Consider the following 25918-nt stretch of genomic DNA (forward strand, 5'->3'; position numbering starts at 1 on the left):
ATGTAACACAGATTATACTGGACCCCAGTGAAAGACACAATCCTGTATTCCCTAAGAGTTTTGGGTGTGCAAGAATTAGAGGATCAGGCCCACAATTATGGAGAAGTAGTAGCTTCTTAATAGTTAAGAGACAGCCTTATCACTCCATAATAAAGTATTATCCTTTCAGTGACCACAAGAACTAGATGGCATTACTCTGAATCATAATGGAGCTGTGCAAACTCCTGCTAACTTTAAGTCCATACATAGTCCACAGAAAAATATATACTTTACATATGCTGATTTTTAAAAATGGCATAGTTGTTCCTCACTCTTCATAAAGAGGCTAATCCAGCTGCCACCTCTGCAGTCATGAGTCGTGCAACCGGTATGAATCTACTGTCTAAGGGGAGACAGGATTTGGGGAGAGCCACCCAAGGGTTGCACACTCCCTGTGAAGCACAAAGTGCAGATCTGTGAATGTGTCCTTCATGGTAGTGCAAAGGTGGGTAGGGGAAAGCATGGCAGATGCTGAGAAGGGATGGGATCAGGAAATGGATTGCTGTATATCTTCAAAAATAGGGATGAATAGAACAAAGAGGGGAAGATGGGAGTGCTGAGGAGAGTTACATTGTTTGGGAATGAACTGTGGGGAACAATGGATGAACAGTTGCTTTAAATTGGGGTGTGAAGCACCATTTAAAGGGGAGGAGGGGCCATGAGGCGAGGGGTTGTGTCCTGCTTCCAGTGGGTGGAAAGTCTTGTGTGTGTGTTGGGGCGGGGAGGTGCTGAAAGATGTACCCAATCTGTGCTAACCCTCCCTCTCCCCCACAATGACTCCTGTGCTATGGTGCTGGCCTGCCTCTCATTCCGGCCTATTGGCTCTCACCAGTGTGCAGGCAGGGGTCTTCCCCCTGCAATGCAACACACCGCCTCCTTCCTGGCTCTGCTGGAGACCCTGCCCCAAAGTGACCTATGATAGGCCAAAAATTACTTGGTCCATAGCCCCCGTGGCCTCTCCCCCATCTCCTCAGCCTATGCCTTAAATTCAGAATTCTTGGTCTATAGGTGTACAATAGTCATTTGAGCTCTTCCTACAGGGTTTGAAACCTTGGGGTTCACTAACATACAGCCTAAGTCCTGGCAATAAGGTCAGAGCCCGCACTACATTATCTGGATCTGACAGGACGGAGCTAGTGCACCTACATAAATATTTATCGCCATTTTATATTTTTGTTCCCTTTTTAGTTTTGTTACAGTTGTTAAATTTGGGGTGTTCACTTTCTGAAATTGGGCAGAGAACAATGATCAAACGCTGCAAAATCTGCCACAGGAAGAACCGGAAAAAAAAAAAAGAAGGAAAAATTGTATTTAGGCAAACACTCCCAGTTTGCTGCCAGATATGTGGGGGCAGGACAGCAAGTCTGCTGTTGCAAGGAACTTGGAGAGGAGGGAAGGTTTTCTACCTATCTATAATTTTATAAGCTACAGGTTTTCCCAGGGTAAGTAGCAGCAGTTTTGGGCATCCTGAGAAGCCATTAGTTTAATGTACTCCATGTAGCATTAGAAATACTATCCCCTCCTCCTTCAACTCAAGATTTCAGAACTGCCCGTCCCAACCCCCATGAGGTCCGTAAAAGTATGACTTACCAGCCCACATGCACCCTTCTGGCTGGGAGTGGCATAGTGAGCTCTCCTCCATTTGCATTCCTCGCTGACAGCCGCTCTGGTGCAGCAGTGGTCTGCTTCTTCCTGTGACTCAGCCTTCCAGCGAGGCCACATACAGTCCAACCCCTTCTGGGGTAACCCAGTAATCCAACAGCTAATAGTCCTTCAGCTTCATGCTGGGCCTTCAGTCCAACTCCGAACTCCTTAAGCCATACCAGTGGTTTCAGGGAGTTTTGAAATGCATACCCCTTGTCAGGGGTGTCCACTATTCCACCCTCCTTGATGGGCTGGTAGAGAACCCATACCCTCCAGCTCCACTGGCTTCTGGTCCAGCAATCTTTTAATAAACAAACCCCTTGACATCTCCCTGGACCACTTCCTATCTTGGGCTCTTGCCACAACCTTCTCCTCAGCTCACTGTGTATCAGATTCTCTCTCTCTAAGCCTCTTCCCCAGGCTCACTGCAGAGTTTTTTTCTGCCACCCAGCTACTTTGCTGAAGGAGAGATTTCTCTACACTCCTTGAAGGGCAATCCCTGACCCTGCAGGAATCTTCTGCCATCAGCACAGGGAATCCTAGGCAGATTCCCTGCCCCAGCTTTCCTTCACCACTGCTGGGGGCTCCCTGCTGCAAGCCTATTTCACTTCAGGAAGGCTCTGTCTGCCAGCAGTTCAGCTTGCTTAGTGTAAGCCAGCAATCTGCTTGTCCTCACTTTCTCTCCTGGTAAGCCCCCACCTGAGCCAGGTTCGCCCTTTTAGCCCCTCCCTCCAAGCTTGATACCTGCCACGCATGTAGCGGGTGGGGTAGGGCTGACTGACTTCTGAGGCTCTCATTAACTCCTTCTGACCCAGTGTGGGGTCGGTACACCATATCACCATGCTTCAAACTAATAAATTCCCAACATACCCATGCACTTGCACATCGGACGTTATCACTGACATCACCCCGCCTCAACTGAAGACAAAATCAACTCTGAAATCAAAGGGGACTTTCACCAGCTATATCTCCCTACTAGTGCCAGTAGAAGAAAGGAGCCAGCACCAGCACCAACCCAGCACAGAACTATTAGAGAAGAAGAGAAGAGAAGAGAAGAGAAGAATGCATACAGGATGGGGGAGAGGGAAGGGAGACAGAAAAACAAACTGATCTCCCCAGCCTGTTAGCTAACAAACAATGCATGGTCAAAAGCATCTATTGGGGTCAAAGATCAACTGATGACACTTAACAATAGTGGGAAACTGCATACTTACAACACCAACTAAATCTAGAGGTCTTTATTTTTTTTTTGTCTCAGTCTCAACTCAGACAAATTCCCACTAGCTTCACTGGAATTTTATCTGATTTAAGAGCCTTGGGGTTTGGTTCATTGACTTAAATGGGAATTAAGGGTGCTCAGCACCGGGCAAGATTATGCCTTTCTGTAAGTAATGAAACGTGCAAACTATAAGCCTGATCCTGTCAGGTGCTGAGCATCCTCCACATCCCATTTAAATCAATAGCAAAACTCCTATTTATGTCCAAGTTGCAAGTTCAGGTCCAAAGTGAATAGGAATGAAGAGTGCTCAGCATGTCACCAGTTTGGGCTCTAGAGGCCAAATCTTACAGTGCTTACTCAGGGCCCAGGAGCTCCAGCTGTGGAATTTCTGTGGATAGTTTTAGAGTCTTATCCTTAGAACATCTTTACTGGAAGTTGATGTGTACTCTTCCCACTTCTAATCTATCCTCCATTCTAGCTCTGTAAGCAGGGGGCAAAGAGAGATTTGGAAGGGGCTTGAAAAAGCCAATGCTTGCTGTGGAGAAGTCAGTGCAGTGTGTAGAGTGTTTCAGAGTAACAGCCATGTTAGTCTGTATTCACAAAAAGAAAAGGAGTACTTGTGGCACCTTAGAGACTAACCAATTTATTTGAGCATGAGCTTTCGTGAGCTACAGCTCACTTCATCGGATGCATACTGTGGAAACTGCAGAAGACATTATATACACAGAGACCATGAAACAATACCTCCTCCCACCCCACTCTCCTGCTGGTAATAGCTTATCTAAAGTGATCATCAAGTTGGGCCATTTCCAGCACAAATCCAGGTTTTCTCACCCTCCGCCCCCCCCCACACAAACTCACTCTCCTGCTGGTAATAGCCCATCCAAAGTGACCACTCTCTTTAAAATGTGTATGATAATCAAGGTGGGCCATTTCCAGCACAAATCCAGGTTTTCTCACCTCCCCACCCCCCTCCAAAAACCACACACACAAACTCACTCTCCTGCTGGTAATAGCTTATCCAAAGTGACCACTCTCCTCACAATGTGTATGAAAATCAAGGTGAGGCATTTCCAGCACAAATACAGGTTCTCACCCCCCACCCCCTTTTTTCAAAAAAACACACACACAAAAACTCACTCTCCTGCTGGTAATAGCTTATCCAAAGCGACCACTCTCCCTACAATGTGCATGATAATCAAGGTGGGCCATTTCCAGCACAAATCCAGGTTTTCTCACCCCCCCCACCCCCATACACACACAAACTCACTCTCCTGCTGGTAATAGCTCATCCAAAGTGACCACTCTCCCTACAATGTGCATGATAATCAAGGTGGGCCATTTCCAGCATAAATCCAAGTTTAACCAGAAGGTCAGGGGGGGAGGGGGTAGAAAAAAACAAGGGGAATAGGCTACCTTGCATAATGACTTAGCCACTCCAAGTCTCTATTTAAGCCTAAATTAATAGTATCCAATTTGCAAATGAATTCCAATTCAGCAGTTTCTCGCTGGAGTCTGGATTTGAAGTTTTTTTGTTGTAAGATAGCGACCTTCATGTCTGTGATTGCGTGACCAAAGAGATTGAAGTGTTCTCCGACTGGTTTATGAATGTTATAATTCTTGACATCTGATTTGTGTCCATTTATTCTTTTACGTAGAGACTGTCCAGTTTGACCAATGTACATGGCAGAGGGGCATTGCTGGCACATGATGACATATATCACATTGGTGGATGTGCAGGTGAACTGATAGTGTGGCTGATGTTATTAGGCCCTTTGATGGTGTCCCCTGAATAGATATGTGGGCACAGTTGGCAATGGGCTTTGTTGCAAGGATAGGTTCCTGGGTTAGTGGTTCTGTTGTGTGGTATGTGGTTGTTGGTGAGTATTTGCTTCAGGTTGGGGGGCTGTCTGTACGCAAGGACTGGCCTGTCTCCCAAGATTTACATTGTAAGGAGAGTGGTCAGTTTGGATGAGCTATTACCAGCAGGAGAGTGAGTTTGTGTGTGTACGGGGGTGGGGGGGGTGAGAAAACCTGGATTTGTGCTGGAAATGGCCCACCTTGATTATCATGCACATTGTAGGGAGAGTGGTCACTTTGGATAAGCTATTACCAGCAGAAGAGTGAGTTGGGGGGGGGGGGGCGGAGGGTGAGAAAACCTGGATTTGTGCTGGAAATGGCCCAACCTGATGATCACTTTAGATAAGCTATTACCAGCAGGAGAGTGGGGTGGGAGGAGGTATTGTTTCATGGTCTCTGTGTATATAATGTCTTCTGCAGTTTCCATAGTATGCATCCGAAGAAGTGAGCTGTAGCTCACGAAAGCTCATGCTCAAATAAATTGGTTAGTCTCTAACGTGCCACAAGTACTCCTTTCCTTTTTGTGTAGAGTGTCTATGCATCAAAAATGTTTGGTATTTGAATAGATGGTTTGAGTGGATGCATCAGGAATAGCCATACATATCTGCAAGCAGGATCAGGTCCTCTAAAGGCTTTAATTTTATCCTGTGCGGGAACTCTGCACTATTAGACAATAAAAAGGTTTTTATAATAACTCTTAAATGCCAGTGTCATAACAAAGCACGTAAGTGACTGTCAAAGTATCCTAGCAATTAGCAACTCTGGATTACTAAAATCACTGTATCTTGCAAAGAGTTGTATACTTGTTTAATACAATGTTCGGATTTTTTAAGAACAATTATTCAGCAAAAATGTTGTCACCTTTTAGTTTACTAACTAAACCAATGAAGAACAAAATCAATATTTATTCATGCACCTGTATGCTGAAGTGTTTGCAGCACACTAAATAGCAGGATGCAGGCCCCTTTTACAAACAGTCCCTATCGAAAACATCACGGTGTTGACAGAATTCATAGTGGTAAGGTAAGATTTTTTTTTTGATGATTATGATGATATGGAGATGTAGTTCTGCTTTGAAGAATGCATGTTAGAAAAATCCACTTTTGAAGGTACTGCAACTGAGCCATTTAAAATATTTCTAAGTGGCAAGCAACTTTGTGGTTCCATATGTTACAGCGTTCAACAGGGTGGAGGAAATGAGAGGAATTTCAACACTAGAATTACCCAGACAGTCAAAGACCTCACAGCATATGCATGTTAGCTACAGGGGTTTGTTTTATAGGGAATGTGACACAGCAACTAAAACAAAATTACTCCACTTGAATATATCTTAGTAAGGCTACATATTTTATCCTACTGGTTTACATTTTTGGTAAAAAAAAAATACCCAAATATCACTTTAAAATTGCAGAGATTAGTAGGAGACAGATGAGACTAATATACTTCACGCCTAATACTAAAACTGTAGAGCTGTCTGGAAGCACAGGTCCAGTATTCCTGCTGAGGCTTGCACCAGTGGCTAGGTCTGGGGGTAGGGTAGAGTAGAGATTGTCTGCATGTTTCATCCTCTGCTCTAGCCAACCTTGTGGGTCAAGCCATAATGTAACTCTAAAGTATAACAAATATGTGAGGAAAGGATGTTTATTGAAGTTGGAATATTATTATATCACAATTAAACAGCTTCTCTTTTGCACCAAGATTCATTTTGAAAAGAAATGCAAAAAATCTTGCAAGTGTATGCCCAACAGTAAACTTCTAATAAGTCAATTACACAAGTACATTCTAGATGAGCAGTGTTCTTCATTCTTTTTAATGTTCTTTAAGATGGGGAAATCCTTACTGAAACTAACACCATTAACAAAGCGAGTAACATACATAAAAAATTAGTCCACAACTGAACACAGCGTACAACATAAAAACTAATGACTCACAAAAAGAAAAGGAGGACTTGTGGCACCTTAGAGACTAACAAATTTATTTGAGCAAAAGTTTTCATGAGCTACAGCTCACTTCCTCGGATGCATTCAATGGAAAATACAGTGGGGAGATTTATATACACAGAGAACGTGAAACAATGGGTATTACCACACACACTGTAAGGAGAGTGATCACTTAAGATGAGCTAATAGCAGCAGGAGAGTGGGGGGAGGGGAAAGAAAACCTTTTGTAGTGATAATCAAGGTGGGCCATTTCCAGCAGTCGACAAGAGCGTCTGAGGAACAGTGTGTGTGTGTGTGTGGGGGGGAAATAAACATGGGGAAATACTTTGTGTAATGACCCATCCACTCCCAGTCCCTATTCAAGCCTATGTTAATTGTATTCAGTTTGCAAATTAATTCCAATTCAGCAGTCTCTCGTTGGAGTCTCTTTTTGAAGCTTTTTTGTTGAAGAATTGCCACTTTTAGGTCTGTAATCGAGTGACCAAAGAGATTCAAGTGTTCTCCAACTGGTTTTTGGATGTTATAATTCTTGACGTCTGATTTGTGTTCATTTATTCTTTTACGTAGAAATTGTCCAGTTTGACCAATGTACATGGCAGAGGGGCATTGCTGGCACATGATGGCATAGATCACATTGGTGGATGTGCAGGTGAACAAGCCTCTGATAGTGTGGCTGATGTGATTAGGCCCTATGATGGTGTCCCCTGAATAGATATGAGGACACAGTTGGCAATGGGCTTTGTTGCAAGGATAGGTTCCTGGGTTAGTGGTTCTGTTGTGTGGTGTGTGGTTGCTGGTGAGTATTTGCTTCAGGTTGGGGGGCTGTCTGTAAGTAAGGACTGGCCTGTTTCCCAGGATCTGTGAGAGTGATGGGTCGTCCTTCAGGATAGGTTGTAGATCCTTGATGATGCATCGGAGAGGTTTTAGTTGGGGGCTGAAGGTGATGGCTAGTGGCGTTCTGTTATTTTCTTTGTTGGGCCTGTCCTATAGTAGATGACTTCTGGGTATTGTCAATTGTATCTTCTGGCTCTGTCAATCTGTTTCTTCACTTCAGCAGATGGGTATTGTAGTTGTAAGAATGCTTGATAGACATCTTGTAGGTGTTTGTCTCTGTCTGAGGGGTTGGAGCAAATGCGGTTCTATCGTAGAGCTTGGCTGTAGACAATGGATCGTGTGGTGTGATCTGGGTAAAAGCTGGAGGCATGTAGAATACAGACTAACACGGCTGCTACTCTAATGACCCACAGAAATTTCTGAGACACAAAATCATTTAGAAGGATAAGAAAATTTTATATAGTATTCCCTTATGAGATCTTCATTGGAACCATAAATTTTAGTTCAGTGGAAATTAAACATTAAAAAATCTTAATACCCATAATGAGAACACTTTAACCTTGCCTTAAAGGGAAATTAAACTTAATTTCAACACCAGGGTGATCCTAGTCTCTGATCGTTTTAATCAGATTTGTTTGACTTTTAAGTATTTGTTGCTGGGGAAAAGAATAATGAGACAACAATTTGATGTTTTTTTTCTGAATACTTCCTGGTACAAATGCACTAACATGTCTGTAGTTGCAATAATTCCGAATCTTCATGCAAATAGGAGGAAGACATTATTTATCATTGAACCTGTGCATTTATATACCCACACCAATATGTCTAGCAGCCATTCCTGTATCACCTCATACACTTGTCTTTAACATTCTGCTGTTTAGATACGGATAGTCATCTACCTAAACTTAAGGGTCTGATTGGGCAAAGCACATAACCACATGCTTAACTTTGAGAACATATGTAGTCCCATTAAAACCACAGTTAGCCACGTGCTTAAGTGTTTTGATAACTCAGAGCTCCAAGCTGCAAAAATATCTAAATAAACTCATGTACAAGCATATGTCAGAGTGGATGTATTATGGATGCAAGACATCTCTCACAATTGCTTAGTGTTTCATCCATTCTTATTCCTTGGTGGGATGTTGGCAACGAGCTTCCTGGGAATGTTGAAAAATACAAACAAACAGTTTAACCTTTTATAACTGCTTCTTCACAGTAGTTTGCTCATTTTATTTCTCCCACTCTCCATATCTGTTTTTGTTCTTCTAAAAGTTTTGCTAGTCTATATGAAACCTACTTTGCCCCTTTATTGAACTGTAATAAATAATTAAAAGCAGATCTTTTATCATGTAATATAAAGTTGCACCTCTCACAGTACTTTGTATGTTTAGCAGAATAAATTTGAACATGTGATCCATCCTATCATTGTCGATCTTCCGAGTTATAAGAGCGTGACATTGTTTAACAAGGATTTGAAAGTCTTACTAACCTTCATTCCCTGTTGCTTTTTTAGAGCCACAGTGCATAACAAGAGGGGTTTTACCACTTCAATGCAATGATTTAACTGGGAATTGGTCCTGCTTCGAGCAGGGGGTTGGACTAGATGACCTTCTGGGGTCCCTTCCAACCCTGATATTCTATGATTCTATAATGCTGAACAATATACCAGAGCTGAATGACTTTACTTTCCAGACAAACAACGTAATTAGAGTGAGCCACAAAAAATCTCATCCAGTAAGAACTGTTGAGTTTTCCAACATTTTTCCCATCCTGAATCAGGATGAAATGTCAAAATCTTGAAAATTTTTATGAACAAAAAATCTGAATATTTTGGAAATACGGAAACTGTTTTCACAATTTTAAAACATTTTTTTCAAAACGAGAAATTTGTTGAAACCAACCGTTTTGCATGAAAAGTTTTGGTTTTGACAAACCAGCATTTTCCAAGTTTTGTTGAAAAATTCCCAACCAGCTCTACTCATCATATTCATTACCGTTTCTTATTTTAACAACAACCAACAATATGCTAGCCTAGGTGATTTGCAATCAAAATAAAAATACATGATCTCCAGACAACATATATTCTAATTTTAGATATGATGCTCCAGATTCTGGTCCTGCTAAGGGTGCTTTGCCCCAGCTTAACAGGCTTCCTGGGGATTCCCCTGGCTGGGGGAAATTCCTGGCCAGTATAAGGCTTCCACAGCTGGCTCTATGCTATTCCTCCTCCCCTCCTTTTGCCACTGATGTAGAGGGTAAGCTGAGGGCATGACCAGTGAAAAGGGGGCATAGTCAAAGAGACATAACATCAGGCTGATCCCACACAGCTAGAATAGCTGATAGACTGAAATGGCCCATGAGGCGGCTTTATTTTGCACAACAGATCAGACTGGTACCCAGGGGCCCTGGGATCTGGGCAATACAAATATGTTCCACAGCTTCCTTTATGTTCCCCCTTTCCACAGAGCTCTACCAGGTGCAACACAGCTAGCACCCAAGATCTGGCCCAGTGGAATGAGAGGAGGTAACAAACAGTAGGGAAAGGCAAGTTTAATGACAGCAATAAGATCACAGAGCTATTACTCAGTTCTGGCATACTGACTTCTGGCAGTTCAATCAAAAGTTAAAAATAGAGTTATTATTGTTGACTAACAAGTTGTGGGCATTGTGAGGGGGGAAAAGATTCTTATGCAGGATATTATGATACAAATTACAATCAATAAAAAAATGTCTGTATGAAAGTTGCTGAAAGAACACATGAAAATTCCTGAAGAAGTGTGAAAGGGTTAAAAGAAGCAATCTTGTATAAATCAGGTTTTGCAGGAATAACTCTGTTATGACAGGTTGTGCCAGCACTATGTTTCCCCACTCTTTCTGATATAAGCACCTTAGGCAAACTTTCTAATTAGAGAAGCACAGTAGGCAGTACCATGTCTCTGCTAAATTATGCCAAAACCAAATTTTGTCACTGGCAGCCAATAATCTGTTTCTCTACTAAGGCCTTGAAGTGGCCATATCAATTATTTAAAGACATACCAAGAACAGGAATCCATTTAAAATCTTCTGGGAAAGCCAGATATAAAACAGGGCACATTCACATTTCCTTCACAACACTGTCCTTTTAAAAATACAATATTACTAATTAAAGCTTAGTGCATTAGGCCATTAGGACTGGAGTGATTCATGGCAGCATAATGATCTTGCTTATCATTCGTGCTTTAATTTATGGGGCACTATAAAAACAAGCAATTTGCAAAACTGAATCCAATCCAAAAAATACTTGAAATAATTTCTCCTGAAAAGTGATTTCACTATGCATAAGTGCTACGCTAGTAAGAAACTGCTTCCTATCAATAATTAAAGTACAATGAAAGTTTGATGCGTCAGAAGACACGCTCGAAAGGCCCTGGGAAGTAGAACATGGAAACACCATTCTCTTTCCTGCAGACCTTCCCATTTCAAATTTATCTTTAGCTCACAATAAAAACTTTCATTTTGCAGAGAAAACATGTTTTACATAAGCTATTTAGACAGGCATCTCACTATCCAAAATGTGGCAAAAGCTATAATAAAATGTCAAACTAGTATTGCATTATCAAAAAATGACAGACGGCAAGTAGCTGAGATCTGTAACATGCTGAGTATCCTTAATTTGTATTGACAGCAATGGGAGTTATGAAGAGTCAGCATCTTGCAGAATCATGCCGAAGAGCACTAAAAACAATAGTATGTCCGAATGAAGGTTTAAACCATTCACATTTAAAAACCTAGAGAGACAGAAGATGAAGCTGGGCTTTTCTTAGGGGTCTGAGGGAGTTAGGATCCAGGCCCAGATCCTCCAGCTTTTAATGGGAGTTAGATGCCTAAATACCTTCAAGGATCTGGGTCCCAACTCCTATTTAAAGTCAATAGGAGCTAGGAATCCAAATATCTTAGGCCCCTTTGAAAATCCCACCCTAACTGTTTAGCCCATTGATCTCTTTGCTGGCCAACAGGAAGAAAGCTGCCAGCAGGACAGACTCCACTGTCTTCAGATCATGTGAAACAATTTGTGCTAGGCTGTTTGAGCACAAAATGCCTGACTTCCTGAAACTAAATTGTCAATGGAGTGGGATTCAGAAGCTGCCATCACAAGGCATACTGTACTTCCCCAATCAATCTGGAGCAGCCTTTCAGGAAGCTTTCAAACTGGTTTATAAATTGTTTTTGGCACACAAGACCAAAACATTAAACAAGTTAAAAACTAGCAAGTTACAAATCAAAATGCATGTGGTGTATTGAATAATACTAATGTGAGCTAACTAAAGTCAGAAAATTAAAAGATAAGTCTATCACACTGTTAAATCACTCATCAACACCATCACTGTGTGAATTAAATATGACTCTGCATGTACATTAGGCTCAGTATGAGGCTTTAGATTACACGATTGAGGTAATTTTCATTGTTTTAAAAATAACTTTAATCATTGTGGTTTAAATCCCCATGAAAGAATGGAAATCTAAATAATTTCCTTAACTATTTTCTATGCCATGTATGCACTGATTGCCATTCCAGCTAGAGCTTGTTGAAAAAAATTGATTTTCAAAATTTTTCCTCAAACAATAGAGTACATTTTTCACAAAAGTGTATTCTGTTTTTCGATAGCTCTACAACAAGTCAGAACATTTCAAAACTCAAAAGTTTTCAACAAAAAGAAAGGGACCAACTTTTGACAAGCCTTTTTCTGACCAGCTCTAGTCCCAGCTGCACTGTCTGTCCCAAAGCTAGATCAGACATTATCTGTAATTTTTCTGAAAGTTCCTCACTGAAAATTCCAGCTACCAGATGACCTCTTATCTGTACTTTTTTTCAGCTGTATCAAAGTCACTCTGCTTGTTCATATAGGGCTGCAGTAAAAGATCCCATGCTTGCTCTGTGCCCTTCAACTCCAGGCTGTATTGGCTTTTCTGTGGAATCTTAGCAGTGCTGAATGGAGGACAATGAGCATCTTTCAGAACCCAATCCTCCCCAGCATAGGGATGCATGTTCCCTGCCTGCAGCCTACCCAGATCACATTCTTCACCCCACACTGACCTTGAATTCATGGAGTTCTAGGAAAGGGGTGCCAAGAATGTCAATGACTCCTTGTTCTTCATGAGTGGGGTGGGATCGACTTACAAAGCGTCTCCTCCAGGCCCAGGTGTACAAGACAAGATCTGGTCCTATAATCTTAGAGCTTAATCCTACAAATGCACACACAAGTAACTGTGCTTACATGAGTACGACCATTAAACTCAATGGGACAACTCATGTGAGTAAATTTATTCATTTATGTAACTGTTGAATTGAGCCCTTAATGTTGTACACTGTTTCTCTCATACAAAGGCTGCATCCATGCCAGGAAAAAAAGGTGGATTTTTACCATACGAGCTAACTTGCGGCAACTAATACAAGGTAAAATCTTACTGTGGCTAAGGCAGCTGTAGTTTTAACATGTGTTAGCAGGTCCACGTAAACACTAGACTCTCCTCAAGCCTGTACCTTGACCTACTAACATGTTAAAACGACGACTGCCTTGTCCACAATAGGATTTTACTGCATTTCAATTATTACGTATTCACGTATTACCTAACACATGATAAAAGTATATCTTTTTATCTTGTGATTACAAGGCCAAACAGGTTTTATGAAAAGTATTAGATTTTGTATTATTTATTAATAGAATTTACATGCCTCTCATGTTAGATTTTTTAGTACAACACATAAAAGTCCACATTCGTTAAATATTAATTGTGGCAAATTGCTGGCACTACTTTGATGGGTCTCGCGCTTTCTCTTCTTGGGGAGGGTTCAGGGCACCGTTTCTCGCCCCTGAACCGGGGTATTAACTGCCCCACTAGTGTCCTAAAGGAGAGGAGTGGAGAGGGAGGGACCTGGGCCCGTCCTCTACTCTGGGTCCCAGCCCAGGGGCCCTAGGGATAGCAGTAAACCGCTTGAACTAGCGGTTCCTTCCCCTGAGCTACTTCCCTCTCCTGCCCTTCAGCTTGTGGGGCTTCCTGCCCTCCCTCTGCACAAACCAGATGTCCCTTTACCTAGGGTCTTGGTCATCTTAGCCCACCGCAGCACTTCTCCAGACTCTCCGCTGCTTCCCTCCAAACTACTCTCTGCTCCAACACCAATCCACTCTGCTTCAACTTTTCCAAACTGCTCTCTCCTCCAACACCAATCCACTCTGCTTTAACTCCTTCCCTTGTCTGATTGAAGCGGGGGTTTTATCAGGTGACTGGCTTCAGGTGCTTTAATTGGCTTCAGGTGCTTTAATTGGCTTCAGGTGCTTTAATTAATCTATAGCAAACTTTCTTCCCTCTACAGGGAATAAGGCTCCCTTCTAACACTCTCCTGCTTGACTGTGGGGCCGTTTTCCGATCCTCGGTCCGTTCATGTATCCGGGCGGAGTTCCTCTGGGCAGCGTCCACCAACTCCCTTGATGCTTTTGAGGAGCGGGGGGTGCTGTCTGAGGTTCTCTGCTCGGTGTCCCTGTCCGGTTCCCTTTGTTTGACCCTTTGATCGGGGGAGAGAGTAAGGGACCCCAGCCATTGCTGCTGCGGACACCACCACCTTAGAGGGGTCCTTTCACACATGGGTGCACGTGCCCCCCCCCACCGGATTGTCCACCCCACAGCCTGCCCCTCTTGTTGGGTGCTCTCTGAGGAGGGAATTGTTGGTGACACTTGGGCGTGGCGCCAGGTAACTCGAGGGGGTGGCAGACCTTGAGAGTCGATGAAGCCCCCTTACTCTGGGCCACCAGGTAACTCGGAAGGGTGGAAGATCACGAGAGTCGAGGAAGCCCCCTGCCCTGGGCCCAGGCAAGCTTGAACACTTCCCTCCCCTGAAGCTAATGCGAAAACAATTGTGATTGGCTGCTGTGTCACACATTGCATATGCTGCTATTTTTACTTTTTAAGTGTGTTATGCAAATAAAAACACCTTTTTTGCTCAAAAAAAAAAAAAACCACTCTCCTGCTGCCCTCTGGCCATGCTGTATCACATAATTTACCTGCATAATGCAGTATTGTCTAACATATCATTCTTTTTTGGTTAATAGATTCTTGAATCTGATCAAAGCACCAAAAGTCACATCAACCTAATCACCATCCTCATGAAATCAACCTAATCACCATCCTCAGGGGTGCTAGAACAATTTTTATAGTGGGGGTGATGAGAGCCATTGAACCAAACTGTAAACCCTGTACTGTATATGACGGAAACCACTTCAAGCCAGGGGACGCAGCAGCGTCCCGCAGTTCCAGCACCTATGCATTAACCTATGGTTAAAATATTTCTTGCATAGGTGCAATCACTTTAAAGTTTCAATCAATGTAAAAGCCTCAAAAGTGTGACTTGTCTGTGAGCTTCTTTTAAAAAATACAAAAGCAGGTTGAGAATATTATGTACTAGTTACCTTCATTTTTCAAAATAATGCAAATTCAGTTAAATTGCTGCAACATTGAAAGGTTTTTTGTTTTATTTTTCACTTATACTGATGATACTCAAAAAAACCCAACATATTTAAGTTAGTAAATAACTCCAAAATTGAGACCTTAATATATCAAATTCTAAGATCAATTTAAAGGTTTCCAAACTTGATTACAGTTGTATGGGAAATTATTTTGCTCAGCGTTAGATAGTTAACTGGCCATTTTTATACTTACGTTTGGAATCTTTAAACTGTTTAAATATTAAAGTACCAGCTTCCACCAATTAAAATTTAAATCCAGTGCAGAAACAAAATTGATTCAAACTATACACAAAGATTATCTCCATCTTGCTAAGAATATCAGAAATACATAGGATTATTATATATGAGGAACTAAAGATAATCTAAGCAAAAATTTGTCTTCATAAACACTAGAGAACTTAACACTTTTTTCTGTAGAATGCTGTTATGTGCCTGAGTGAAAATCCTGTCCCCAAAGACAGACCTGAGTAAAGGGCCTTGTACAGAAGAACTCCATGGGAGTCAGGACTGACATATGGAATCTCCTCCCACATGCCATGAAGCAGGTACAGGAGCAGAGCTCCTCAGCATCTAATTCTACCTCCCCCTAATACTAAAACCACCCTCCATAGCAACACAGGAGTCCCCCACAAGAGCAGTGCTCTAACATCATGCAAGGAGGATACAACCCTCTGCGAGTATGTCTAAATCGGAGAAAAAGATGTGTAGTTTTACAAGATGTTAGCTCAAAGCTCTAAAATCCCTAAAATGTGTTAACTGGTCAAGGTGAAGACCAGGTGTATCAACTAACATACAACTTGTCAAGTCTACATTAGATTTTTAAAATATTTTATGTAATCATGTCAGTTAACATGTTTTAAAAATACATCTTTTACCTTAGTCTAGACAAGCCCTATGGGGTCTCCCAGCAGCTTATTCCTTCCTGTTCTGGGAAAACACAGCTGTTCTGTTTCCACTTTTTTTATTTGTGGCATGCATGTATGTGCGCAGCATGAATCTCCCCTAGCAAATATAAAAAGCATAGAAGTCAAGACCACTGTGAAGATCTCTCTCTGGAACTTTTAAATCTTTTAACTTTTAAATATTTTAAATCTTGTCCCCCAAGATATTTTATTTGCATTTTTACTGTATATATTAGATCTTCACTGTTAAAAGTTAAAATGTGTATGCGCATATAATAAACTGTGAATACCATTACGAGGCAAGAAGTTAAAGAGAGACGTTTTATTTTGGGATCCTAAATGTTTGCTTTTAAAAACAGTACAAATCACTGTGAAACGCAGTAAGGCTCAGCCCTGCAGAGACATGGATGAAGGTTGTGAGAGAGAAGCGCTGAGCTACCAGTAGGATTGCTGAGCACAGTGCTTTGTTATTCATGATCCAATAAGGCAAAGTAAGCTGAAAGTGGCAGGCCCTGCTCTCCTCTACAAATGTCATGAGGCATTGAGCATCTGGCTGTAAGAGATAGTGTTTTCCTAAAACCTTTAGAACCCTGTGTCTGTTGCAGGGATCCTGTGGAAAAAAAATTTAGGTAATCTTGTAATTAAAGACTGTATCATAATGCATATGCACAAGGGGGCTGAATTAAGGTTGCATGAGCTACCTAAATATTGACATTTCCTAAGGTTTGAGTGCTTGCCTTTGTAGCCTCAATAACATTCTTTTAAAATATTTTATTTGTAGGTAATATTTTAAACATTGCTTGTTATAAAACCTGTATCACGTAACTCTTCCTCAATTTCACCTTACTGAGTTCACCTTCTTTTCCCAACTCACTCCTTCGCTGTATGTTTCTGAACCAGAATCTTGCCAATATTTTAAACAACAAAATTAACTCTAATCCAGCAGGAACCATTTTGCCTTGTCTCCCTCTCCTCTTCTTCCTCCCGCTAGTTCCACTCTCTCCTTCTTCATGCCAGCCTCCGACTCTGAGGCTACCCTTGTATTTCTGCCTCTAACATCTCAATCTATCTTGGGTTCCCCTTCTCCCTCATTCTCATTCAATCCCTCTTACCTATCTTTAATCATCTCTACTTGCTTCCTTCCTTACATTTGCAAAGATGCTTTCCCCCCTATTTTGACAAATCCTTCCCTCAGATCCATTTGATTTACTAACAACTAGTCTAACTATCCAATTTGAATATATAAGTGCTCATACAATAGAAAGCGGGTTGAGGGTTGCAAATGACTGTACACCAAAACTACATACACAAGTTTAGAAGTGGCTTGAAAAATTTGGTCCTGAAGATATAACCCCATTGTGCCTTTCTAATGTGCATTAGGGAGATCTCAGAAAAGTGGGTGATCTTATACATATGGCACTGTGGACTTCACCTATGGTCATGGAATCACAAAATTGTTTCCTTTGCAGGCTCTCTTAGACTGCAGGCAAGGGAATCACACCAATCACTCCCCCACAAAGTGACAATCAAAACAGTGCTCCCCACACAGAAAGAGTAAGGAGTCTTAAGTAAACTAACCCGATGAAGTGGAAGCTTCCAAATCCACATGGAAATTCTCTACTCTACTGTCGTCATCCCAAAGAAATCACTATGGGGAGAAAATGGAGAGAAAATAAATCATCTGCCCTAGTCTCTCTCATTTTACTGCTGCTGTTGTTCAGTATTTTGTCTCTCTGTCACAAAACCCAAAGGATTGTTATGATGGCTAATTAGTTAATGCCTGTAACATCTCTGAAGACGGAAAATGCTGTAAAGCAGTGAGTATCTGCTTCTGGATTTACACAGTATTTTTATGGCTTTAGTGAAAATATGCATAAGAACACAAAAGAGAGAGAATAAATGGAAGATATATTTTCATGCACATAAATGGAAATAAACACTCAGAAAATATAAACTCACTAAACCCCCAAATCCATGTTATAATTTACAAGTGATATATTTAAAATGTCATCACGGTTTTCTTTATTTAGACTTTAGTTTTTGAAAAAGGCCTTCAATGTATTTCACACTGCTACAGAACTCAGCACTCGTATGCTGCAGAAATCAAGAGATGTTGCCAAAAAAATTAGGTCGAGTATGCGGCAGAATGCCAGGGGCATGATCATATATCATGTAATATATGGTTCAGTGGGATAATAATAACAATAATAATGCTTTGCATTTTTCACATTGGAACTACTTCACAAATCCAGGCCCTGATCCTGAATCCCTCTCTCAGACAAGTAGACCCACTGAAGTCAATGGGACTACTCATGTGAATAAGAGGTGCAGAATTCAGTCCAAACCAATGGTACTGTCCCATTTCACAGATACAGAATGCAGCGTACAAAAACTTTGCCCAATACCACAGAGCTCCCAGGTCTGTGATCAGCCCACATCTCTTTCATGGAGGAGTTTAGGAATTGTGCATCAGAATTAACTCTGAATGTCCTAGTTTTTGCTGTTTCCTTAAAATTTATTTGCATTTTCAAAAGGTAAGCAAATGAAATGGACTAATACACTGTACCAGGACAGAAAACCATTCATATCCCATATACAGCAATCTAAATGTAAGTTATACAGGTGTACCCTTCTTCTTTTATACTCACATTATAGCACGTATAAGATTAAATAATTTTTGTGCTAGGATTCTTTGTCACCACTAGGCAGTTGGGATTTTACGTGATACATAGTAATAAATACTCTTCAGGCCAAAATACATAGCTTCCATGGCCAGACACTGGCTTTTGCATTATGAAGGTAGATTTTTTTCCCCATAAGACCTTCACAGGCCAACTCAGACCCTATTAGTTTTCCTCTTCTCTCCCTCTCTTCAGCCTCCTGTGGCCACTGAATGCTGGATGTAGCACTCTCTAGACTCCTGGAGCAGCCAGTGGGAACCGAGGATATTGCGATCTGATTGCTAAGGCTGGATGTAGATGTATTTTATGCTGATCTGAGCCCATATGAAAAGACTCCTGGCAAATGGTATGAATGATAAGGGAACCAGGCATTGACAGGTTATTTAATTTTATGGGAGTTTACATAATTCAACTTCTCTTATTTGCTTAAAATGTTTATATGACAAATGCAAACAAAAAGCATCATTGCTGGAGCTCCAGGTAACTAATTATAATAGCATATTCACCTGCATGTAAAGTCTCACTGAGATCGAAAGGATGTTGAATATTATCTGTATGAGGCATGTGACTGAAGAAAGTATTTACATAAAGTAAAATACTACCATTCGGAATTTTAGAAACAACTGTCAAAAGGGCTGAGTTTTCATCATAAATCAATTGCCTATTAAAAAGTTTCATTATAAAGTAATTAAACATTTTATTTAGAGGAACATAAAGAAAAAACACAGCCAAAATTAACAAAATAAGATATGTACTTTTTATTCTTCTTCTTTAGTGAAATTAGAAAGAGCAATTAAATGAGGTTTGGTATAAAAAAACAAAAACCAGAGTTTATCTTACACTTGCAGGCAATACGACATTTATCAAATATATATTTTTCCATTTGATCACAGTATTTAAATAATTTTTAGTACTTACATGCATGATCAAAGATTAATATCTCCACATACTCTGTGAGCAACTCAAGGCATAACTGCGGTATTATATATTTAATATATTTAAAATATATTTATTTAAAATCTCCTATGGAAAGAAAGTGTATTCACTATGAATTCAGGTTTCTTCACTGTAAATGTTTGTCTACTGTCAAAAAGGTTTAAATTGTTTGAAATCTCATACACTTTACAACCCAGTTTACCACTGGCTCTGTAGTTATTAATGTCTTTGGCTCTTTTGGCTTCATTCTAATATTTTGAAAATTTAATGCTAATGTTTCTTCTGCTTCCCTCCCGCCCTGCATACGCTCCCCCCATAAACTGTGCCAACTCAAACCTACATAAGTGAACAGGAGATATAAGCTGTATATAAATGTATTGAATATGTAAGTAATTTAAAAAGTGTCAGATAGGTGTATTAATAATAATAATATAATCAGTTATTTTTCCACTGACCACCTATATATGCTTCCCAATAGAGAAGCTGTTTGGTACTACTATGAACTTCTTTTTAAATCTCCAGATCTATTATAATCCAAAGAAGAACTAAACAGATCATTATGAACACTGTCTTTGAAACAGAGGACCCTCAATAATGTTGAACGTGAGACAACCACTTGGTGTTTTTAGCCCTACAGCATAATGCTGCTCAAACACCCTTCCTCTGATATGTTGTTTTCCCCAAGAGGCAGTCAGTCCCTTTCACTGATGTCTAGGTACATAAAGTTGTCACTATTGCCATTCACTCAAGTTCACCCACAGCACTGGGAATCTAACTACATGTAGCCCAGTTCAGAGCTTGATATTTCAACAGGGCTACATACAATTCCCTGAAGCTAAGCACTCATTATCCTGTTTGTGTAAGCATATATGGCAGAAAAATGTCATTTATTACTAAAATATTATTCCTAATAGACAAAATTTTAAGAAGTAAACTGACAATTTTGTATAAAATAATCTGATGCATTTTAACATCTTTTTTTTTAAATTACAAGTGTGCGTTCAGAGTGAGACATACATATATTACCATTCTAAACTAGCAACAAAGTGTGATACTGTAGGGGAAAATGTGTTAAGCAGTTTTCATATGTATCACACTACTATTTTGAAACATTTTATTCTAATTATAAACTGCATGGCTCCAACACAAAACTTTGCTAATTTCCAATGCAAAAAATGCAAGGGAGTACACAATTAATATAATTTTCTTTATAAAAAAGTTTAAATTTTATGACAAATTTTCCCCGTAAGGAAGAACCAAGTATTGTATTAAAGTCTACTGAAACTGACAAAAGTAGCTGTAGTTTAAGATACAAACAGAACATTCATGTTCTTCAGTAATGGAAATATGTTAAAGAATAGAACGTCTAAATACAACTTCAGATAGAACCTGTAGAAAAACAATGACGCACAAAAATTACAAGAAAATCATTTTAGTTAGATGACAACAGAGAACAACCCCACCTTATTTTTGTAACAAGTCCTACAAAGTTAGCCAGACTTCTAAATTCCATAACTATTCCTATTAGTTCCCTTAACAGTAGTTTAGGATTTTAATGGGCATGTTTTACAAGTAACAAAAAACTTGATAGGTAAATAAATCCACGTTTTACCCAATCCTCAAACAATAAATTAAAAGAAAGCTTCACCATAAGGTACCACTTCACTGAACAATTTGTGAGAGCCTAAGCCTGATATCATTGCAGTCAATGGGAAAATCTTCAATGGGAGCAGGATTGGGCCCTAAATTAACCCTACTTCTTAGGTTTTAAAAAGTGACAGCCAAATGGATGGACACTACATCCAAACTGAGTTGGTAAAAAAATGGTTTCCATATACAACTGAAGACATCACTCTTTTTCAAGTCTGTTATGACATGGAGACAGATTAACTCAGTCCTTCCTCTGCATTTTCATACATTAAATTATATATTTTTTCTTAAATGCCTTGCCCATAGTAATAATGAACTAACTACAGCAATATACAAAATAGATTTAACTAGTGAACACTTTCTATTTTACAAATGACTGAAGAATTTAAAAACGTCTGAGATTAACAATACTAAAATTTCATGTCCAGTGACACACTAGTTTTCTTGTGATAGAACAAACATATTCAAATACACATTGATTATGTATGTCGCTCTGCATAAAATCTGAATGAAGTGATTCATTAAAGACCTTGACAATTTTATCTTTTGGATAAATCCTAACTCTTGAGAAGACAAAATGCCTGATCCTTAAAGGTATTGAGCTCTTGCAAATTCCAGTAACTTCAAGGAGAGCTGTAGGTATTCTAGACTTCTCAGGATCAAGCCATTAGGCAGGGCTTTTATAGCAAAGGAGCAAGTGCCCTGGGCCATATGTGATTTTAACAACACAAAATCTACAAAACTAAAACTAGCATGATATTGAATAGAGATTCACCATAAATACTGTGTTTAAACAGTAATTGGAGTTTAGCAACAGAGCTGTTTACAAGCTTCCATGTATACTTCTAATATTGTGTGCTTTATTTTGTAACTGTTTATGCACTTGTCTGGTTTTCCTCTTTTTCTCACACCATTGAATACCTCCTATACAAAGCACTTCAGTATTTTACTTTTCCCCACGCTATCATGGACATTAAGAATGACACAATCAACCAAAGACATAGCCATACACTCTCTTCACTACAACTTGACATTTGTGGCCAAAAACCCCAAAGCAAACTTGTGTAAAATATTTTAATTAGGCTAACAAGAAAAAGAAATGATCAAAGATGTCTTCTTATTAGCATAACAAAAATACTTCCATGACTGATCATTTTTGCTGAACATCATCCATATATAGCATGTGGAAAGATAGGTTATTTTAAAATTACATGTACTAGACAGGTACGATAAATGTATTCTACTGCCATCAAAACAAGAAGTATTGCACTCATTATAAAAATCCATACTATGAAGGCCTCTAACTACAGGTAGTAGCAATCTTTTTAGTTCACGTCTAAACTTTGAGATGCAAAAATGATTCAATATGTTTTTAAAATGTCCAAACAAAATGCATTTTAATGTAAAGTAGACCTATTTGATCTTCTATGCAAATTCATAGTTTTACACATCAGAAAATTTAATATAACAGTATTTGAACTATGAATATTTAAGCTGTTTATCATGATATGCCCAGTTTGTTTTGTTTTTTTTAAATGTTACCAGTTCTTTAAGGAAACAGCATGCTATTTTTGATACAAATACCACTGTGAAAAGTCTATGGAGAAGAGCTAGGGGGTTGTTATTTTGCTTTGTTTTGAATGGCACCTTACAAATAGCATCTCTGCAAGTTATGATTTAACACCTTATCAAAATGCAGCTAAAGTCTACACTACTCCAATTCAAACACCTAGGTAAAATAGCTGAAGGCACACAAAAACTGTAAAAATTCCTTGGGACAGATATGTTACTTGATAGCCACTAAAAAAACCCCCCCAAAAACAAAAACCAACAACCGGAACAAAAAAAAAAAAAGTTGTTTCCCAAGACATTTAAGATAGGCTATTTTACTGCAGAAATAAGTGTCTGTTTTCAATGCTCTTATAGGAACAGTCAACTGAACAGCTGAAGAAAACAGTCTAATACAACTTCGCAATTGGAAAGTAAACCTGGCTGCAATACTTCTAATAGCTGACAAAAGTAATAAGGCTCTGTATCTGTTTTGTAACTGAAAACGAGCATGTGACACCCAACGATCCGTTTATTCTGGATTGCAGTCCTATTTTCACCATACATCCCTGCAGGATTAAAATTTTACACTGCTAGAACAAAACACTAACAATGAGGTAGCACTAAAGTTTTTCCTCTCTTCACTACTCCACTGAGACGCCAGCCGAAGAGTGGGAGCCATCACTATTAAGGTGCCAGTTATGATTTAAGAGGAGGTGTCCTGGAGCACAAGGAGCGAACATTTCAAGAGCTGTGCAGCCTTCCTGCAGCCCTCATCAATTTCTCCATCAACAATCTCTGCTGTCCCCCTCTCCCTGTATACCGTGGCTGTTTGGAAGCTGTATCGCTCATCCCATAAACACAAGTACAAATGCACCCTCCCAGCACACACATACGCTCGCTCTCCCTCACCTCACATGCAATTCTTTGTAAGTCCCCTGAGAATTGCTCAAAACCAGAAACCAAGCAAAAAGAAAGAAACAAACAGAAGGGGGGGGGCGAGAGGGGAAGCTTTGTGCTGCTGCTGTTGCAGTTGCTCCCAAGCATGCAGGGCAAAGGAAGAGTAGCTCCCCACTTTCATCAGCCGGCTACATCCCTGGGATAAAGGAGCAAGGCGGAATGATGCTGAGGCTGCAGAAGGGAAAATAAAGGCGTTGCAAACATGCTGGGATCCCCCTGAAATCCACCCGCCCTTCTCCCTAAAGCTGCCCGGGTGGGGGGTGGAGGAAATAACACACAAGGGGGAAAAGTGATGAAAAGACACAACTCACCTTAACAAGGGGTGTTGGATGGGGTCAGAGGAGGAAGGGTTTTGGTTGGTTGGTTTGTTTTAAACAGAGGTTGTGATGTTATTAAAACACACAGACACAGGGTTTGGAAGCAGGGAGAAGAGTAGAGAAAAAAAAACGAAGGGGGGATAAATTATCGAGAGGGTGCGAGTCAGTCTGGCAGGAAAAGGGAGAACCCCCAAGGGGGAGGAGGGGTGCGAAGAGAAAAAAACAATCAGATGCCAAATCGAGCTCGAGCGTCGGTGCTGGGGGGAAGGCTCCCGGCGAGGTGGGCGCTTGCTTGTTGCTTTCCCAGCGCCTCTCGCTGGGTGGCTGCTGCTGGGTGTATTTCCCGGGCGGGCGGCTTTGCGGGGCGGCGTTAAGGCGGCTCGCGGTGGCTTATATCCCTGCTGCTGCCGCTGCCGCCGCGCTCCCCGGGCTCCCGCAGCTCGCTGTGGCTTTGCAGCCCAGCCGCTGCTCCTCCTGCCGCCGCTCTCGCCTGCCCCCTTCCCGCGCCCGCGCGCCCGCGCTCAGGCGCGCTCGCTGGCTCCTTCCCCAGGCTCCGCCGCCGCCGCTGCTGCTGAGCTGGCCGAGCTTCGCTGGCAGCCCTGGCCCCTCGCCCAGGCGGGCCGCGATGCACCAGCGGGAGGGGGCGTTGCCCTGCCCCGCCGGGGTGGGGCCGCGGGGCCGGGCCCTGGCTGGCGGGCAGAGGGGGCTGGGGCTGGGCGGTAAGGGAAGGGATCTAAGGGGCGTGGGGAGAGAAGGGGTGATGGAATGAGGAGGGGGACGTGAGGGGGTCCCAGTCTCTTCTTCCTGTAGTTGGTTTCGGGCTCAGGCAGCCGGCCCGCCCGCTCTTGCACAGGAGAAGGGCTAGCCCCCCCTGCTTTGGGGGCTGACCTACCAGGGTGATGACACAGCCTCCCAAAGGCCAGGGCTTTGCTTTGAGCGCTGGAGGCTGACCCCAGGAAAGCCTAGCCAGAGAGTGGTGCCAGGTTTCAGATGTGTGGGGGTTATTGGCGTGTCCACCTCTCAGGCTTGGAGGCACTGAGAGGGTGTCACTTCACTTGTTTCCATAGAGCCACTGCTGAATTGCTGGGGGTGAGAGGACAACCCGGCCTATGAAATGGAAAGGTCGTAGGGTCACCGAATTTTAGGCCAGAAGGGACCAATAGATTATCTAGTCTGAGCTCCTGTATATCACAGGTCACCAACACCACCAGCAGCTGCACACTCAACCCAACAACCAACATTAGACTAAATAGCCCACAGGAGACTAAATTACTATGTGCCACAAGCAGAGAACAGGAGGCACCACGGTGCAGCAGTGCATGAGGCCCACTACAATGGTAGGGAAATGATTGTGATATACCCGGAGAATCCTGGCAAGTGACCTGTGCCCACACACTGCAGAGGAAGGCAAAGAACCCCCAAGGTCACTGTCAATCTCAACTGAGGGAAAATTCCTTCCCAACTGCACATATGACAATCAGTGAGACCCTGAGCATGTTAGCAAGAATAAGCCCGCCAAGCATGTGCAAGAGAAAATGCCTGGTGCCACCTCAGAACCCTGGTCCTCCCAGTCCAATGTCCCATCTCCAGCTGTGATGATCCCTGACACTTCAGAAGAAATGTATATGCCTGAGTGCCAGTTTTAGCATTTATGGGATCTGAATGTCCCTTTAAGGCATCTTGATTTGAAATCTGAGCTCTCCTTGTACTCACTGTCACCACAGAACACTCTTTGCTATGTGGAATCAATACACAGCATCCCTGGGGTAAACAGATTTACAAGTGGAACTCTGGAAAAGCTAAGGAGGCCAGGGCATCACACCAAGGGCTTGACAAGTGACTTTTTATTAGGAATATGCTGTATGTCAGTAGCACCCAAACTTTGCGTA

The 25918-nt window shown here is 41.4% G+C and overlaps 1 protein-coding gene across 8 annotated transcripts in view; it reads right to left on the minus strand.

Annotated features, from left to right (window-relative positions):
* LOC311516291 (poly(rC)-binding protein 3-like) overlaps window positions 1-24522 on the minus strand; it is a 723448-nt gene extending 698926 nt beyond the window's left edge. For 2 of the 8 annotated variants that reach the window (XM_084620199.1, XM_084620200.1), the window contains exon 1: window positions 24024-24513. The gene's annotated coding sequence lies outside the window, so the exon portion shown is untranslated. Of the gene's footprint in view, window positions 1-24023 lie in introns of all 8 variants that reach the window. The other 6 variants (XM_084620197.1, XM_084620201.1, XM_084620207.1 and 3 more) reach the window with 5 other exon arrangements.
* Between the last annotated feature and the right edge of the window lie 1396 nt (window positions 24523-25918).

The sequence above is a fragment of the Lepidochelys olivacea genome (genome assembly GCF_965140295.1).
Source record: "Lepidochelys olivacea isolate rLepOli2 genome assembly, chromosome: 2".
Taxonomy (NCBI): Eukaryota; Metazoa; Chordata; order Testudines; family Cheloniidae; genus Lepidochelys; species Lepidochelys olivacea.